The sequence below is a fragment of the Ostrea edulis genome, chromosome 2, assembly GCF_947568905.1.
Source record: "Ostrea edulis chromosome 2, xbOstEdul1.1, whole genome shotgun sequence".
Lineage (NCBI taxonomy): Eukaryota > Metazoa > Mollusca > Bivalvia > Ostreida > Ostreidae > Ostrea > Ostrea edulis.
In genome coordinates this window covers 63,763,106-63,780,719 of record NC_079165.1, presented here as the reverse complement: position 1 = coordinate 63,780,719, position 17,614 = coordinate 63,763,106, and the positions used below count along the sequence as shown (strand labels likewise).

At 38.3% G+C, this 17,614-nt stretch overlaps 1 pseudogene; it reads left to right on the top strand.

The window, feature by feature from the left end:
• The first annotated feature begins 16,350 nt into the window (after positions 1 to 16,350).
• On the top strand, positions 16,351 to 17,501 carry LOC125681361 (uncharacterized metal-dependent hydrolase YcfH-like; annotated as a pseudogene).
• Positions 17,502 to 17,614: the final 113 nt, after the last annotated feature.

The window sequence follows — 17,614 nt, the reverse complement described above, 5'->3', positions numbered from 1 at the left end:
CTTAGGTTCTATAAGAACCAAATTAAACTGCGTATTAGGGGTTCGAAGACCGATCAGTATGCAGTGGGTTCCATTGTTCAGATAGATCTTAATCATGAAACCTCTACCCTATTTCAATCGTTACAACATTATCTGCATTCTAGACCAACATCACCTGGCCCTTTATTACTCCACCTAAACGGTAAGCCACTCACTTCTTATTAGTTTACTTCAATCTTGCACAAAGCATTACGGTTCATTGACGTCGACACATCTACATTTAAATCCCATTCATTTAGAATAGGGGGTGCAACCCATATGCATCTCTTGGGGGTCCCAGAAGAACATATCAAAATCAAGGGTAGATGGAAGTCTAACGCAGTTAAATCGTATATTCGTGTACGAATTGTCATTATAGGCTTGGTGCTTGCAACATTATACTGGTCACTAACAGTATGTTAAGTTTGCAGGTATCCACACAGTCGTATGGATAGTCGGATCATCTTTGATATATCATGCATGCAACTACACTAAACCCTATTTTGGTAATCAGCACCTCAACCTACTATCCAAGAACATTGCCATTAGATGGTTTGGTCAGAGAGGCATGACCTGGGAGCATATGGAATCTAAGATCCAAAGGCTAGTTGTTCAATTCGGTCCTCCCGATGTTTTGATGTTACATTGCTGTGGTAACAGCATCGGGACCATGTCACTTAGACAATTGCAAAGATTTATGAAGAAAACTATGCATACACTTTATCAATTATTGCCAAATTGCAGATTCATTTGGTCTGAAATCTTGCCTCGTACTTATTATCGTCATATGTTCTCATTAAATTCAGCAGAAATGTCCTGCAAGAGAATAAATAGTGCAATGAGTGCATTTATCATTCAACGGGGTGGGGGTTATATTTCGTACCCTGATCTCAAATCATGTTCCCCGGTCTTGTTTCGAGACGGGGTACACTTAATTGACATTGGTCAAACTATATTCCTGAATACCATTCAGGGGGCCTTTTCACTATTATTAGGGAGGGGGTTCAGCACTTTCCGCCTCGAGCAGTTAATTGAGGTCAGTTGATCCATATTGGGCAGTTCGTCATGGCAGGGGCCAAAATTTGCAGCATGTGGCTGATGTCTACGCGCACCTTGCTTCACTGCAGGTACTCGTCGACATATGGCCGAATTTTGAACTTTGAAGCCTGCCCTAGATTTATGTTGTTTTCCAGGGTCTGGGGCCAATAATTGGGCTTCTGTCATTTTCTCATTTTCATTGATATTGCTATGCCATACACTGTTGACAAAGTCGGTGTAGCTCATTGTCGTTGTACATTATTGGTGTTTATATTTGTCATTGATTCACCTTGTATACTCATTTGCCATAACTCGTGGCACCGTTGTTATTGTCAATAATTTGCTCTATATATATAAAGCCATGACAAAAACTGCCAAATCAGTCTTGGAGTTGATGTGTCGTCATAGTCAGAGTTAACTCCTTAGAGTTCACTCCTTTTATGCCGACCAGCAACTCATCATCAACATATACAAAGAAAGATAACTCTCATGTAATGAGAGTGACATGCCCGTTTTCAAGGTATCACACCGGTAATTGTCCAATCAAAATGAACTTAGACTTTGTCAATTGTAGTTCCATATATTTAAAGAAATATTTTTTTCCTTGCGCGATTTTTCTCATTTCCTCTTCTTCTTTTCTCTTAATTTTTGCACCCCTGATTAGGAAATTTTGTGTAATTTGTAGAAATAACCAAGTGTATACAAAGGAACTGTTTGCTGTTGGTAGCTGAGGCTACTTCCTGAGGTGTACTCCGGCTGTTTACACACATGTGAAAAACACGTGGATTTGAGGGTAGTCTTGTTTGCGGGTAATTTATTTTCAAAAATGCCGCGTAGTGTGGTGTTTTTCTGGTGTCGACAGACGAGATAGGTAACATAGAACGTTTCTGACTGCGTTATTCGGCATCAATTCTGTAAACTGATTTTTAATGAATTTTTTTCCTCTATAGTAATATATAGTGAAAATAATTACCGGTGTGATACCTTGAAGGAAGTCGTGAATTTCACAATTTCCCGTTTTTCTCAGTCCTTTCCCTTTTCATCGGCTCAAAATCAGCACAGGATATCAAAACAAGAGGTTTGAAAAACAAAACGGTGTTTTAATAGGTCATTCAAGAAACATGACGCAATACACAATGCGAAATATCAATTACATCTAAATACGTATCAACAACGTATTTTTTGCCTTATACAGCTAGAAAATCGTAAATATTTGTATAAACACTCATCTACATAGCATACACTGGCATATGTTCGTCAACTATTTGCATAAAAAGCTTCTTAAATGTTGACCACATTTGGTTTACGTTGGTAAAATATTTAATGTTATTCCATTCAACACCCCGCAGATCCCTGAGAAAATCATTTTCGTCAAATTTCTTCTGATCTTCTTCTTCTGATCAGTTTGTGTGTCACTCTTATTTTTCTTTCGGACGACATATACCAGGTGATGATCACTCAGACCTATTGGCACTACACCAGATGAGCTGTAAACTTCACCCATGTTTACGTAGATGTGATCAATGAGCGTGTTTGAATCTTTTGTTACTCGGGTGGGTTTCGTATAGTTTGCTCTAAGCCAAAAGTTTCCATGGATCGTTTGAAATTTAATGTTTTCAGTTGGTCAATATTGAAGTCACCCATTATTACACGTTTGTGACCACTACTCGTTATATCTTCGATATACTCCTTAAAATTGTCTAGCCATTGGGTGTTTGAATCCGGTGGTCGATACACAACCCAAATATTTATTGTCGGAGAGTTCATTAATTTAATATCCACAGTAAGCATTTCAAACATTTCACACTTGCATACGTTTATAATTGCCCATTTCTCTTTAATGTACATTAGGACCCCTCCACCATGTCTACTGCGATCTCTGCGTACAATGTGGTACCCATTTACCTGTATTTCAGAATCTGTGATATTTGAATCTAGTTTACTCTCAGAGATTGCCAGAATATCGTAAATTCCATCTTTCAGTAAAATTCTGATTTGGTTCAGCTTATTCATTAAACCACATAGATTCACATGGGGCAAATGTTGTACCTTTAGGGAGATTAATATCATTTTCTTCAATTTTTTCGGTGTTGTAGAATATTTCAGCTATGTCGTTGATACACGAATCACAAATCCATTCAATATTTTCATTGCCATTAAACTTAACATCCAACGTGTTATTATTCGTGTAGGTAACAGTAGGTCCAGGATTTAATTGAATATCATTCGAAAGCAAGAGGCACAAAACCGTGAACAGCTGATTTGTTCTCACTTCGCCTTGATATTCTTTGTTTTGCACAGTCGAAATATCTACTTAAGATTTCTTTTCCATAGCAAAGAATTTTTGGTGTTAAAACAGGCCATTGAAAATCATCTCCATGATTAAAATCACAGTCTAATTCCTGTACAATTAAAACAGTTCTGAATTGCATAAAAATCCAAAATATGAGGAGAGATGTTACATGTAACACACCTCTTATCACGGCGGCCATTTTTTAATAGAATTTTTTTTAATAGAACAAATAAACTTTCTTGTAGTTTTCTTAGTATATTTTTGTCACGGCGTGCTGACAGTTAGCAGGTTGTGATATATTGTCGTGATACTAGGGGTAGCAGAACTCACTTGTTATATTTGAAATTTAAGTCATTTTGTCGTTTACTTGCGTTTTTATAAACATATTAACGACGAAATTTAGCAATTTTTGAATTGTATTGTCTATTTTCATCTTCGTGTTTTGTTTTCTCAAACGTTTTTTCCCCGTGCAAACATGGCGCCGGTTTGTTAGTGCGTCACGGTAAACATTAACACGTGTTTAGAACTTCCGGTCCGACATACTTTTGATTATTTACATTCTATAATTGTCACTTTTCTAAAAATATTTTTCATTTTCATTTTTTTTTTAAATTGATGGTAGAATTATGTATTGATACATAATTTGATTGTCTTAATTCAGGTTTATTATACATTTAGCCAACAATTTTCTACCTTATTGTCAAACATCATATATCATAAAATGGTAGATAGGTGTGAGAGTGATGTATTGATAATTGAAATAAATTATGTCAACTACCTATGGTAATGGGTTTCCTTCTCAGGCAACAGGCGGTTCCCAACCGTTGGTTGTCCAGGGGTTGGTACCAACTACGACCAGTGCACCCATTCCACAAGGCGGTCATGTACCGTTTAGTGGTCAGGGTACGACCATTATACCCATTCCACAGGGCGGTTATGTACCGTTTAGTGGACAGGGTATATATCTCAATACAGTGTCAGAGTCATCATACCCTGCTAGCCAACACTATGCACAAAGTCACACATACCAACCCATACCACAAACACCAACCTCACTAGCTTTTCCTATATACAAACAACCCATGTCATATTCACAGTGCCAGACTCTGCAATACACAGAAAGTCAACAGATGCCATACACACAAAATCAGGCCATGCAGTACACACCTTTTCAACAGGCACCACAAACACTGCCACAATACTAGCCTACACAACCTATGTCACCTCAAATCGGTACACAGCAATGCAATCAGTCAATTTTACCACAACAAACTGCACCACAACAAACACATTCTGTACAAAAACCTGTATGTACATCAGCACACAGCAATTCAAGTACATCAGTCTCACCCAATCCAAAACCACATGCAGCAATTCACTCCACAAATGCAACATACAACCAACTGCCAAAAGTTTGTAGACAAATGGCGGACGTCAATGTCTAAACGTCAACGTAATACGGATTTTCAGTGGGAATAAAATTACAAAGAGAATAAATCTTACCTCAGTATTTTGTTATATATCCCTTTGATCTGATCATTTTCAACATTCTGGATTGTAGGGATCGATAAAGGTTCCGTATGTAAGTAACGGGTATGTTAATCCAGATGTCATTTATATTTCTATCCAAGTCAGTGACATTGTTTATATTAGAAAGTCTGCGTTTAAGTTTATTTTTCAACAGAAACCAAATGTTTTCAATTATATTTGCATCAGGTAACTGTGCTGGCCAAAACATACCTGGGATTCTGTTCATTTGTTTATATTCTTGTACAATTCGGGCACGGTGAACCGGGGCATTGTCATCTTGAAATATGTAATCGTTAGTAGGAAAATTTTCACTACAACCGGCCACAATTGTTCTTCAAGGATATCAATATATTTATTTGCATTAATGTTGCCATTAACCACTGTTAGTGTGCCAACTCCATTCCAGGTAATGCATCCCCACAACATTAAACTCATAGCAGGTTTCGGTGGTGCGCCGGGGCTGATGCACGCTGGTAACCATTCTTCTCCTGTCTTTCTCCAAATATAAACTCGATTATTTTGTCCCAAAACAACTTTACATTCATCAGAAAAGACCACTTCTGACCAGTTATGGTCAATAGTCCATCGTCGTTTTCATCTCGCCCATGCCACACGGTTTTTCCTGTTTTGTTCCCGAATCCTAATTTTCTTCCTGCATACACGTCGATGGTACTTACTTTTTGACAAATAACGATGAATTGATCTTTCAGATACAGGAACTTGCCTACCTTGATTAAATTGTCCTGTAAATTTTACAAGCCGCAATAGTTGGCGCTCGTCTCTAACGTCCATTTTTCTGGGGCGTCCCGATTTTTTAACATTTCCCGCACTTCCTCGAATTTGACACCGTTTTACAACAGCATACACAGATTTCCGGTCCATTTTCAATACCCTAGCCGTTTCAGAATAATTTCCCGTTTGTCTGTAATTGTCTACGATAATTTGTTTCAAAGCTGGCGATAAATGTTTAGACTTTCCCATAGCTACATTTAGAAGCTTGTATCAGATGATCATCAAACAAAGACCAACATATGACGTCACATATGACGACACAAGACCCTGTACTTATATGTGATATGCATACGGAACCCCCATTATCTATATATAGAATTTACAAAAAAAACCAAACAAGTCACTTCCGTGAAGTTGGAATTTAGATCCGCCATTTTGTCGATAAACTTTTGGCAGGTGGCTGTATATATCAACCACAACAGGTGCAACAAACTGCATATCAGCACACAACGCTTCTCATACAACCGCCTCAACAAATCCAGAATCACATACAGCAAACTCAACAAATGCAACAACACATGCATCCCTATCCAGTGCAACAAACCACACAACCAAATATGCAGGTACCTCAGTACATGTATGCACCAAATGTCATGCCACAACGCACAACTGTATTCAAAGGACCTTATGCATATTGTACCTCAACAGCAAGGACACTGTATTCAGCCATGCACATGCATGAATTGCATTACAACACAAACTCTAAATTCATGTACACCAACAGTTTCATCTGACCACACATTGGGAAGACCATCACAATCGCACGCTCCGATTCAAAACGTTGAAACAAATGTGGCCAAAAGCTAATAATTGCTACAATGCAATGTTAATATCAATGTGCCAGTTCCTTCTATATACAGAGTCAAGTCCAATACCAGACAGTATTGCTAGTAGGAAAGAGAGGAATGACCACAGGCACGAAGGTAAAAGGACAGATATTGAGATTCAGAGAGGTCTACCTTCGTTTGTAACTTCCATGACAGAAGATACAGAGGTAACAGTCTCATTGGCTGAGGACGCTGTAGACTGTCCAGTAATGGTTGAGTCGCAACAGGGAGGTTCCCCAAGAATCAAATCAAATTTGTCAATGAGGGATTATGTTGCAGTAATTGATCCAGAGACAAATCACGAGCTTGTCTCAAAGGTCAGTTCAGAAGCTGAACCCGAGACTGAACCAGTGTCTATCATTGAAGCATGTGTTAAAATACATCACCGGCTGTACCTGCCATGCTTATCAAAAAGACACAGACATCACTGTTATGTTATCATTTCATAACAGAGCTACTGAACCCTCAAATGTACTAGAGGGGGAGAAAAGTAGTGAAATGACCATAAACACATCTTGCACTTCACCAGTACATACTGACATAAGTGTACATGCACATTTTATTCCAGAGACAGATACAAACATTGCTCCTACGCCACTCAAAGTCTCTAAAGAATCTACAGCAGCTTTTCCAGAGACGAGGGTCACTGAGCTAAGGTATCCCAGTCAAATGGGCTCCTTGATGGAGACAACATGTATAGAACCTAGTTGTGCACCTAAAGACCTCATACAGCTATTGTCACAGCCTGCTGGAACAACGGCCACATTGGCTGTGCAACCAGTTAAGCTAGACAGTGTTAGTGTGGAGAGGAAGAATAGCAAAGAAGTGAGTCTAGTGCCACACCTTGCTAAGTTTGAAGACTTGAGCAACACTACACAAGTCACAGCTTCAGTAATACATGAACATGCTGATCACTGTATGGTTGAATATGCACAAGCCACAATCAAAACGTCCTATATGACTTGGTACACAAATGTTGTTGTGCTGTACATACTCTGATCGCCATAGGTATCATTTTGGTTTACCAGTGGAGAATAAATGCTGGGTAGTACCTTGGCGTTGTAGTACCTTGGCTAAATAGTCTCTGTAGTATTTGGTTCAGTAGTGATTGTTCTTAGTACATGTAACTATAGAATAAGTACTTAATTTGTAGGTTATATTAATATTTGCTACAAGTTCTGATAATTTACCTCTTAGATTAAGAATATAGTTTGTTTAGATACAGTTCCAGATTCTGCATGACATGCATAACTTCACCCGATCAGTTCTGCACCCATGCAGATAGTTTTATCTAGTTTCTTTAGTTTAAAGTGCATATAGACTCGGGTTTATGGTTGTATCTACAAATTATTCATTATAATCTTCGGTTGTTAGATTATGTGTAGCATTACCAGACACATATTCACAGCTGGTTGACTTTTGTCCTTCGTTTTTATACTTAGTTTTAGGGTTTTTATCAAATATATACAATAAGAAGAAAACAATTAAGTAAATCTTGGAAATGAATTTCGTGGATGCCTGATACCTGTCATTCGGTGATTAGTTAATTTATGTAAAAGTGGTGTAGACTAATATTTATGATTTATGTGTTGATACTCAGATGTTTATCTTATTAAAGAGCTACCTTAGATGTGAACCTTATTATACTTAATTATCATCAAAGTGCATGGTTCACTACCATTGAATTTCAAAAGTATTCAATCAAAATATCTATAGCATTGTGGGCATTTCAGTAACAATGCACATAAGCATTAGGTTAATCTTATCTTAGTATTTAGTATTTTTTCCTTACATTTAGTAATTAGTATTTGGATTATTTGTTCAACACATTCTGTTATAACATTACATGTTACAATGAACATTTCATATCAGTTATTATATAACCTTGGTTTATTAGTTGTTTACTTAACTAGTGATATATTAAGGTTATGTTTAAGTAAGGTTAAAGTAGTAGATTTAGTACTAAGCATTAGGTACACGTTTTCAAAAATAAATTCTTTAACTACAATATATTTGTAATACCTTTACAAACATGCTCAACACAATTCATAAGGTAAGGATCAGGCAATGATCTACTCTGATCTAGTTATGTGAATCACATATTGCACCAACTGTACCATACAAATACATGTACTACTGAGGCATGTACTCGGACAGTCAGAGATAGAATAGTCCTCACATTACAAGTGAAACACCTCTGGGACTAAGTGAATTAGCAACTTTCTACTCTCGGCAGCATTTATAATAATAAAAATTATCTATTTTCATAAACGAACCAATTGTTTTGGTTGTTTTAGATACTGCTACTGTAATTATTCTATTTTCTGATCAATCATTTACAATAAAGGTAAATATTTTCCAAAATAACTATGCATGATGCAGATATGCAAATAATCAAATGTGCAAGGCTTGACCCCATGATGATGAAAATTGGAGATGGATGGTATTGTAATTTTGTACAGTCCATGGCTGTTTAATGTTTTATTACCATACAATCTCTGGCTGTTTATTATTAATTTTTTGTCAACACAGTGTGTGCTAGTTTGCTGGGTCTGAATGACAAAATCTTGTTGATGTGAAAAATGTCATTTATTAATGTAAATAACAGATAATATGCAATGGTAAATACAAACAATAATAAATAAGATATACATGATGAAACATCACAATCAACATACTTTTAATATCCACAATTGTATGGCCCACCAAAGATGGGGAACTTAACACCCCCTAAATTGTGACACTCCGTGGCACAATACCCCCCATTCACACCTGGGTTTACATAGATTTGATTTTTTTTTTTTACCAAACTTGATCACCTAGGCATATATACATGTATGTACCTTATTTACCATATTCTGCAACGCATCTGATATGTAGTATATCTCTTGACTGTACCCATAACCGTACACGTTTTCAAAAAATAAATTCTTTAACTACAATATATTTGTAATACCTTTACAAACATGCTCAACACAATTCAAATTCTAAAATGTTATAAAGTATATACACATATCTTATTCATTAACCTCTGTCTCGCCAACCAACATTGTTTAAACTATCTATGTGGTACCATGCAGACATTCAACAATCCTGTCAAAACCGTACTTGACTAATGGAGGCAACAGGGGCCCCTGTCCCCATGATGCCCCAAAATTCAAGCATCCCTTGTGACCCCTGATCACAAAGTTCTAAAAGTGCCTAGCCTCCTACCCAGTGTTTGACTTATGGAGGCAACAGAAGCCCCTGTCTCCATGATGCTCCAAAAATCAAACAGCATCTATGACCCATTATCACAAGGTGTTAACTACATTTTTAATAGAGGGATCCTGATATATTTTTTAAAAGAATCTGATTGCCACCTACCCATGATTTAGATTTTGTCATCTGAGATGCCCATGTTTGCTGCCGTGCTAGCTGCACCTATCCTAAAGCTATGGGTTTTATATAAACTGGTATCATATCCTGCCCATAACAGAGAAAGCTGCAATTGCTGTGTAAAATATTGTCTTGTAACTTGTTTTCCATCAGAAAAACAGAATAAAGGCCCCCCATGTGCCCCCCTAAGTTCACAATACCTCGTTAATGCTTGAACTGGACACATTTCCGTATCCTGATTACTTTCAATATACAATACTTTACATGACTTTCCTTTATAATGCTTAAAGTGTTCCATACTTATTTCGGCTGCATGAATCTTACTTTGAGCATTTACCACAAACTGCATGGACTACCTGCAGATTGTATTTAAACTAGTTCCTGTAATTTCCCGTACTCGCAAGAAGGCGTGAAATGCTAAGAGGTACATTGCCTTGAGTAAAACTTGTACAAAATATGCAAAACCCAAAGGTCCCACCGACTGTACTAATTTTTTCAGTATTTCTGGTGTTATTGGCAACCTTGTATCAGCCCTAGACTTCTGCTTTCTATACCCCTCTAAAGCTTTCTTAACAACAAAGTTCTGAGAGATATCTTAAAAACCAGCCATACAATGCACATAATTTAGCATAGACAAATATGATGCTACAGTATTATAAACCCTGTTCTTGTGCATGCAGAAGGCCATGAAAAGTATTATTTTATCTACAGCTAATGGTAAAACTGTACCTTGTGGAAAATAAATTGCTTAAAAAATTTCTATAGCACTGAACAGCCCGGCCATAATTATCAAGTGAATTTTTTGACAAAGAACTTCTAATAATATCCGTGGGCAGCTGAGTCAGTGAGGCTCGACCAATATTGATATATCTGCCGGATGCTGATCCATATCTAGAGCAAGCCTTTTGAACTCCTCTATCTGAAAACGAGAAAGCCTATCAGCTAACACATTATTCAACCCTGGGATATGCACTGCCTCAAACTGAATATTAAACCTTAATGCTTGCACAACTAGTCTTCTAATAAGTATAATTAATTCTGAGTCCTTAGCCGTCTGTTTGTTGATGCAATGTACTACTGCAGTATTGTCACAATAGAATTGAACCCATTTATTAGATAACTGGGTAGCCCAAAGCTCTAATGTTATAACAATTGGATAAAGTTCCCTAACAGATATGTGTTTTGTTAACCATTCTGATGACCATCTCCCTGCGAATCAATGGGTTCTAAATAAACCTCCAAACCCCACATCACTTGCATCTGTATACATCTGCAATGAGACAGATGTTTCAAGCTTGGGCTCTTGAATCAAGCCTTTCCCATTAAAACTATCCAAGAACAATGACCAAGCCCTTAAGTCTAGCTTTGCCTCCCTCTTTTCGTTTTGTTGTTGTATGCCTCTTGTCAGATCAATTATCTTACGCAAAAATGTGCGACCTGGCAATACAACTGCACAAGCATAATTCAACAGACCTATCAGAGACTGTAATTCCCTAAGTGTCGCCCAATTTCTTGCCATGAACTTTTTCACCATTTTCCGACATTTTTCTAATTTTTCTAATGGCAATCTAATTTCCATCGACATTGTATCCAACTCTAACCCCATAAATACTAAGCAAGTTGTAGGTAAAACAGTCTTCTCCTGCTTAATTGAGAGACCTATCCGCTCTGCCATTGTCATAAACCTATCTAATCCAACCTGACACAGCCTAGCAGGGGCAGGGGAAACAAAAAGAAAATCGTCAAGAATATGTACACAACCTTGTATACCCAATTTATTCTCTGCTATCCAATGCAATGATGTGCTGAACACTTCAAACAACTGACAGGAGTAGCTCAAGCCCATACGCAAAGTTTTATCAAAATAAAAACCATCATCTAAAGCAAACCCGAACAAGTTAAAATTGTCTGGGTGTACTGGAATTAACTTATAAGCATGCTCCACATCAACTTAGCTAGCTGACATTCTCTACCAAACTGCAGAATAAGATGACAAGCATCATCTACTGATTGATATTTTACAGATTTACAATCAGCAAATTCCATCATTCACTGAATTACCCTCAGGTGAAGAAAGATCATGAATAATCCTGAATTCTCCTATCTGAGCTTTTGGAACTAATCCTAAGGGAGATACTCTAAACTTTTTAAAGGGAGGTTCCTGGAAAGGACCTTTAACTCGACCTGCCCCAATTTCTTTCCCAATTTTTTCTTTCAATACATCCATTCTAGCTACAGCTGATGGCAAATTTTTATTCAACCGAAACTCTTCTTTACCTTGAAAAGGAATCTTACAGCCCTCTGTAAAACCACTAACCAAAAACTTCACCTTATGCTTATCATACCCAGCAAGTAAACACTGTAATTCATCTGCCTTTATCGGGGTCACTATCTCATGTATCTTATTTTGGAAAGGGTTGTGAGGCACGAAAAGTGGACTGCTTAGTTTGGGGTTTACCCGTTTTCTCCTCTGTTGTGGATGTGTTCCCCGTTTGTTTGTTTGGACAGTGTAATCTACTTTGGGTACCCTTACAAACCTGACAGAAGTGACTATATTTGCATACTTTGTCTGAACAGCTCCCTTCATTGTTGAAGGTGAAACAATGTTTTGTTCGCACTGAATTTGAGGGAAAACTTTTTTGCTGGGAACGAAAAGGACCCGTGTTCTTAAAGCTCGACAACGCCATAGCCATTGCTTCTGTGTGCAATTCCCCATTTACCCCCTCCCTTGGCAAATTGTCTGGATCTTGTTCCCTCCACCTACGAAAAGTTTCATCATAACTTAATACCCCCTCCATATTTGACTTCTGAGCCAACTGAGAAATAATCTGCCCATATTCCATTAAATTAGGGGCCTGATGAGGATGTCTTTGACAATAAATACCAGCATATATATAGAAGGTATCCTGCAACTGTGTTAAATTGCTTATCTGTTTTCCTGTTTTTTTTCTAACAAATTGCAAATATTGCCATCTTTCTCTTCTGCAATGTAATTAAATTTCTCTTCAGATTTCTTGTGTTTTAACAATTCGCTAAAATCGACATACTTATTCGACACAATATCTGCACGCAACTTAGGATCTACTCCCAAAGAAATTGGGCGCGCTAGCCCATAATTTACTGTTAACGCTTACTTTCTGTGGTTTGACTAGTGACAGGTGCAATATTACCTAACAGTTCTTGTGCAATACTAAGATTTGGGGACTTATTCGCTCCTTCATTGGCACCATTTCCATCACCCACATTCTGCGCGGCAGAGGCGCCTCGTCAGTGGTACTTCCAGTGGCAGGACTGCTCTCCAATAGGTTAGGCTGGGTACTTGAGTTGTTCTGTTGTAATATTCCACCAGGAAACATACCACTGTTCTGTAGGACTGAAACAACAGTTTGTGTAATGACCGGGATGGCTGCTCTTAACATCTGTGTCATCGACTCAGTAGTCAGGTTCTGGTTGCCCACAAAAATTGGAACAGGTGTGTCTCCATGTTCATTGGCCACTTGTGTAGCTGTGTTTATCTGTTCAGGTCCTGTACCTTGCCCTACGCCTAGAGTCGGTCTACTGTGAGTGTCTGAGGCAACTCGCGTCCGACTTCTTGCTTTGCCACGTGGGGTTCTTCCTACGGACGTTGACTGTGTTGCACTCCTCCTAGGTGTTGCACTTCTCCCACGAGACTCCCCCACCTTCTTCCGCTTTGGACGTGACGTGGCCTGTTCCATAACCTGTGTTCAACTGAAAAATTCAATTCATTATTTCTTTGCCTCAGAGAGTTTAATTGTTTACATAACAACGATTTGTTGTCAGACTCTCATACATAGTTCTACTGATTTAATCAGATACATAAAATGTGAAATATCAGCTTATATCTGGTAATTATATTTCACTCTGACTTAAATGTTCCATTTGAACATATACTTATCAAATTCAGGGTTCCATTGAACCACAAGTTCCATATGAACATCGTTCTAATATATGCATCAAACCAAATTCCATTTGAACTGGCAGACCAATTCCATATGGGAATTGGCTAAATTATCATACACTCTATAAGTAATTTCCATACAGCATTATAAGACCAATTCCATATGAACTGGTTATTACAAAAAATTACTGATTTAATGTAGTATTATCCATCCAGTAATGAGCCATCTGTGAAGAATAACATTGTGTTATCTATTATATAATTTTTTTAAAGCCCATCATTCTCAAAAACCCATAATGTCATACTTAACTTAATTGTGTCGTATAGCTGTCAGGATGGTCCCTCTAATGTTCCGAAAATATTTTGGCATGCCAAACTGCCAATCGAAGTGTACCCCGTCTACATAATTACTATCCATAGATTTCTTCACACCTTTGATTTTCCAACATGTTATGGCACTGTTTGGTGCGCAAGACAATTTTGCCTTTAGTAACTTGTTTGCCTCTCTCACATTCTCATTGTATTGCGAAGGTTGTACCACACGAGTTACTTCCCTTGGCAACAGTTGACACACAAACACTTGTTTGAAGTTATATCGCACTTTCCACACCTGTGCCATCGCATTGAGTTTAAAAATCACTTCCTGGGGCGTAATATCTAGGGAGTCCATATCATTCCCCCCATCTGAATTATCAGGCATTTGGGCGACGCTCCCACAGTGTTGTTGAATGAATTCAATTTCTCCACATCCATTGAATTTGTAATGTTTCCCCCGCTTATCCCATACAAGTGTGTTTTAACATTTACATTATTCAAGTTAAAGTTTTTGAGCTCAGGTTTGCTCTGCATATAGGATTGTAAACGTTTCACATGGGAACTTCCAGTGATTACAACATCCATGCCGATTTCCTCGGTAATATCGAATTAACGTTTACCTATATCAGGCCCAGGTTAACACTGGTTAACATCCGATGACACTCAAACAGGTACACTAAAATATATGCAACACAAATTGACTTACATGTGCTTTGGCTATAGGCCCTAATGATCTTCAGAAATGAAATTTAGTTTACTCTGGACTTGCCCAGCCATTAATTTAAGAAATTTCTAGAATGCGCCAATATGTGCCCTCTATATGCAAAGTTGCGTAACTCAACAATCAAAATTACCCCCCTTGCGCTAAACATGAACAGTACAAGGGAGATAACTCTAATAAGATATACAAGCCTACAGTTTGCCAAAAATTAGTTTATTTCATAAACGCTATTTTATGTTGTCTAAATGTTTTTAACATAACATATGGTTCTGATTTTCAGTGAAATGTTATATGCTCTGTCATTTGCACTACTGAAAGTTCAGTATACTTATGTTATACCCTTTTATTTTAGTTGACGATGAAGTGGATATTTGAGACCAGGGTCATGTCAAATTTTTAGTTTATATATACTACGTCAGTCTGTCATTGTTCATGTTAAAACTGTTACTATAGTCTACGACTGGGAGAAAATATATCTTTATATATTGTGCTACTTTTCTTTCCTTGCCTTCCTCCATTTATACTTATTCCATTTATAATATTATGTCATACAAGAGATCTTCTATTTGTCAAGAAATGGGTGAATATTACGTCGACTTTGTGAGGAGGAGAACTTCATTAAGAAGGATACTTGTTTATGATCTAGGACTCCTTAGTGATGCTACCCCTCATAACCCCATCTATATTGTAATGGTGGATCAATATAAACTCGCTCGAGACTTGGGGGATGATCGATGGGTAGAGACGACTAGAATCGAGGCAGCGACCATTTTGTGCTCTGAGCGTTGGGTAGAAGATAATCTCCCTTCTCTGAACCGTAAATCTAGGTCCCAGGAAATCAAGCCATTGCGTCATGTAGCGACTGCTTCCTCTTCGGAGATATGTGTGGACATTTGTTTAAAGACAAATCCGGATCTTGAGGTAGTTTGTACCAATGCAGCAGATGATCATGTTCATGGAACTGAAGTAGTCAGTCAACAAGATTTTTCCGAAGTGCATGGCGGAGCAGAATTTTCTGTGGTTCATGACACGGCGGATCAGGAATGTTGTATGTTAGATACAAATGCAGATATTGCCACTGGATCAGAGTCAGCCTCACTAGTGCCGATACCTGTTCGAGTCACTTTAGGGAAACGTATGCGCCGCAATCGTCAGGTGAAGCAAAGGAGAATACGTTGGAAATATCCAAACATACCCGGTAGAACCCTGATCTAGCCCTTACAGTATTACCACCCAAGTCTAATCTCGCTCAACGCTGCCCTTACCCTAATTGTGAAAGGAGGGAGAAGAAGATCAAACGTCATGTTCACCGTCACAACATTCCTAAGATTTTCAGTGATATTCATCCTGTTCGATCTATTGATGATACTGCGGTATGCCAACTCCAGTGTTCTTCATTGATATCTTTGGTGACTGGTGCCTTGGGACAAGATGTTGATGTATTCACTGCAGTCGATTATATGAACCAGTCTGGCTTGATTCCGAAAACACAACTGTGCATCCAGATACCATCGGTTGTATGAGAAAATAGAGTGTCTCTCAAGGATAGACGGAACCACCAGAAGGATTTACTGTCTCGCCTGTCAACTCCCCAGCAGCCCTTTTTCATTGGGGGTGTTTAATAGTGTTGTTGTCACTTTTGCAGCCTATTCAGCGCGAAGAGTTTCGTACAAATGGGTTTGTTACAAGTGTTACGGAACATACTAGGGACATCTCTGATATTCAGGTTCCGTCAATGGACTCATCGACAGAAGACGAATTTACAGTGATTGATGTTAGCTATGGTTCCGACATAGAGGCTGGTAGCTCCGCTGTAAGCAGACCCGCAGAACAGCCTTCTGACATTGTGTAGGTTTACAGCGTTGATATTGTCACTGTGAATGAGGCCTTTGACAGCCATTTCCACTTGGATCGGAAATCGGTGGATGACCTCATCTCCTACGGTCTGTCCTGTAGTCAGCGTCCCAACCTGGAACTGACGGTTTCAGATGGAGTGATGATTTACAGTGAGTCTTCCACTCATAAAGAGATAGGGCACATCAGAAAACCATGGGGAATAACTGTAGGCGTAAATCCTAAGCGTTTAGAGAAACTCTCTCCGGAAAGGTTTTTTCACATGATTGACTTGTTGGATCTTCCTTATGTTGTAGCCTTATGAGAAGTTGGGTTGGATCGTACTGTACCAGTTAAGCTTTGGAGACGTCAGGAAGAAGTTTTACGTCAGGTGTTAATGCTTGCCCGCAGGGTCCGAGTCCTTTCTTTACATCTTCGTGGAATTTATCCGACAGGATTGGTATGGATGTACATGCTCGCTGTATGCAGATCTTGCAGAAGTCATGTAATACAAACCAACCGATACTTCTTTATTGCTTTACCAGTGATTCAGAATTGGTCAAGGAATGGATGGACGGTTTTTCATGTGTATATTTCGGGTTCACAGGTGCTGTAGAGGGTTTTAGTGCAGATCAAATTGCTGGACTTAAGTCTTTCCCAATGAATCGCATCTTGTTGGAAACAGATTCCCCCTACATGAAACCCGGTGGAGGAACTATAAATATTCCAGCTCTCATTAGCGACATTGCTACAGTAGTTGCATCTAAGCTTCAAATGACTGTGCAGTACCAGCTGAAGGAAACTGTGAAAAACTGTCGTCGACTGTATACCTTGTAGTATGTATGTTTACGAATTCCTGCTGAATTTAGGGCTGGATATTTTTCTGTCCAGGTTTAAGTGGAATTTATCATTGTACGTACTTTCTTTATATTCTTCATACTTTTCCCCTG